Consider the following 3,360-nt stretch of genomic DNA (forward strand, 5'->3'; position numbering starts at 1 on the left):
ACTTACACTCGCCGCACAAACAAACAGACGCAAGCTACAGATCGTCCTGAACAAAGCACTTCGCTGGGTCTACAGCATGGCGTGGGACGACTTTGTGTCAGCAGCACGATTATACGAGAGGGCAGCGGTGCTCCCGCTGAACCTCGTGTGGCGATGGATGATTTGTAAACAGCTCGACAAACTCCGTGCATGGTGCCCCGACTGGATAGAGCGCTTCAGCGCCTTCATCCAGGGACGAAGGAGCGGGATAGGCCGTGATCTCTTTTCTCTGGACTGGTCTGAGGAGATTGAACCAGCTTTCTGAGCTTGGCAGCGCCTTCTTTTCCTTTGTGCACTCTCTCATTTCCTTCTATCTTTCTCGCTCTCCCCTCTCATGTTTTATTGTTTTATGTTTTATTGTTGTTAGTAATTTAACCACAGCATGGTTTTCACTCCCCCGAGAAATGGCCAGCCACGCTGTGCGTGAGGGAACACCCCGAGGCCCGCCACATCACGATGTGACGGGCCCCGGGATGTCCTTGGCTCGGCTCATTTCTCCTGTTCTGTGTTTGTTTGTTTTTTTAATGTTTTTAATGTTCATTTTAACGTTCACTTTTATTTTATTTTACTCGTTTAATTATTGTTTTTAATCCATGTAGTTGTTTCTTTTACAGTGTAGTTTTAACTTGTTTGTGTTTTAAGTTCTTTTTAAGTTAAGTTTTTGTGTTTTTAAGTTCTTTTAAGTTTAAATTGTTATCGTTCTCCAACGGAACTTTTAACCTCCCCAATAAACAACTACCCTCCGGTAAGCCCTATCCCCCCTTTTAATTAACTTCCCCTTCAACCCCTTTCCCTGTGTGACGGCATCTTCGACCTCATCTCCCACCTCATTTCCCTCACATCGCGTAAGCGTCCCGCATCCTAATCCTTACCCTCATCTCACTGGTTCCGGATTTCCGACACGTGGCATCTGCCGCTCGTACCCGAGCCATGACCGCGGCTCCTTTGTCGTAAGGAGTGCCAACGCGCGAGCCGGGGAGGAGGTGCCACGGCCAGTGATGATAATCCACCCGTGATGTGACCGCCCGAGCACATCTCCCCGGAAGTCCCGCCGCCGACAGAGAGAAATCTCTGATCGACGCAGGCGGGGGAGATAGACTCGTTGCGGTCGCATCCGCTTTCATCCTCCTCCCATCCTCGCAGTCTCGAGGTTAGCCGAGGGCACCACCGTTGCCATGGGCGATAAGTCCGTGCACGGTGGAGCCGCAGATGGCGCCTGGCAGGCTGCCCCCTACCCCCTCCTCCCTCGTTAGCCGAGCGCAACCCGCAGCCCGGGCATGGCCACCCTTGCTGGCGCGGAACTGGCCCGCCAGTTCCACGCCAAACGGGTGAATCATGCCATGGCTGCGGCGAGCACAGATGGCTCGGGGCCTCCCCTCGCCAGCCTTTTTCCGCCTTTTCCGACTCCAGTCATCCATCCCCCATCTATTACCCCGCACACTGGGTTAAGCCCCGGCTCTTTCTCTCTCACTAAATCATCCTTTCTATCCCCTCATCCTTCCCCTCTCCCTCCTTCCTTCCCCCCCTTCTCTCTCGATTTCGATTCGATTCCGGAATCATCATTCGCCTCACGACGGTTGCTGACATGACTTGTGTTTGGTTCATCACCGCCGCGCAAAGAGTGGAGGAAATCGCGGAAACTGGGCGCGCCTGTCTTTCGCGGACCTCGGAGGTGTTTATTGAATGTCCGAGATGCCTCCTCCTCCCTGCGTTTCCTCGTCGACACAGGGGCCGAGGTCAGCCTCCCACAGGGATAAACGCTTCCACTCCTCCCGCACTCTGGAAGTTCCCAACACATCGCCCATCAACACCTACGGCGAGCGTTCGAGGACCCTCTCGCTGGAAGGCGAGCCCGCCCAACGATTCCAGTGGATCTTCCTCGTCGCCGCCGTCCCACAATCCATCATCGGCGCCGACTTCTTGGCACACTACGGTCTGATGGTCGATCTACAAGGTATGGCCCTAATCCACCAATCCGGGGCCCGCACGCACGCTGCTCCGGCTCTGGTAAGTACCCCCCTAATATATACAGTGCTTCCCAGGACCTGCGCCTTCAAGAACATCCTGCGGGAATTCCCGGCCTTGACCAAGCCGATCAACCGGGCCACCCAACCACGGCACGAGGTCCGTCACCACATCGTGACTCACGGTCCCCCTGCCCACTCTCGCTGCCGTCCGCTCGCCCCCGACAGATGTCGCAGTGCCAAGGCGGAGTTCGACCACATGATGCAGTTGGGGATCATACGCCCTTCCAGCAGCCAATGGGCGGCCCCTCTGCATTTGGTGAAGAAGGACGGCGACTGGCGCCCATGCGGTGATTACCGTCATCTCAACACGATTACCGCCCCTGACAGATACCCGCTGCCGCACCTGCACTCCTTCTCCCACGAGCTGTCCGGCTGTACAGTCTTCTCGAGGATCGACCTCGTGAGGGCGTACCACCAGATTCCGATCGCTGAGGAGGACGTCCCCAAGACTGCCGTCATTACACCGTTCGGCCTGTTTGAGTTTCTCAGGATGCCCTTCGGTCTCCGCAACGCTGCTCAGACCTTCCAGCGGTTTATCAACGACGTGACTCGTGGCCTCGAGGGGGTCTTCGCCTACATCGACGACATCCTCGTCGCCAGCGCCTCAGAGGCAGACCACGCCCGTCATCTCCGCGCCCTCTTCGGCAGACTGCAAGAAGCAGGGGTCGTGATCAACCCAGGGAAATGTCTCTTCGGCGCGGCTTCGCTCTCTTTCCTAGGCCACACCGTCACCTCTCAAGGCATCACCCCAGCGCAGGAGAAGGTCACCGCCATAAGGAAGTTCCCCAAGCCTGCCATGGAGAAACAACTTCGAAGATTCCTGGGGATGTTCAACTTCTACAGGAGATTCGTTCCCAAGTGTGCCCAGCTCCTCAAGCCCCTTCACGCCCTGATCACACCTAACAGGGCCAGCAGAAGCACCAAAATCAAGTGGACGCCCCCTACCAACGAAGCCTTCGAAGCCTGCAAGGAAGCCCTGGCCTCTACCACCCTGCTGAACCACCCTCTGCCCGAGGCTCCTCTCAACATCGCCGTAGACGCCTCCGACATTGCCATCGGCGCTGTCCTCCAGTAACGTCAGGGTAAGCAATGGCAACCTCTTGCTTTCTTTTCGCAGACCCTGTCGCCACGTCAGTCACGATACAGTGCCTTCGGAAGGGAATTCCTGGCAGCGTACTCCGTGGTGAGGCACTTCCAGCCGTACGTGGAGGCTAAGGAATTCCACATCCTGACGGACCATAAACCCCTCACCTTCGCCCTACACTCGAGGACCCGCCGCCAATCCCCTCGCGAG

Source organism: Penaeus vannamei, chromosome 18 (genome assembly GCF_042767895.1).
Source record: "Penaeus vannamei isolate JL-2024 chromosome 18, ASM4276789v1, whole genome shotgun sequence".
In the NCBI taxonomy this organism is placed as follows: domain Eukaryota; kingdom Metazoa; phylum Arthropoda; class Malacostraca; order Decapoda; family Penaeidae; genus Penaeus; species Penaeus vannamei.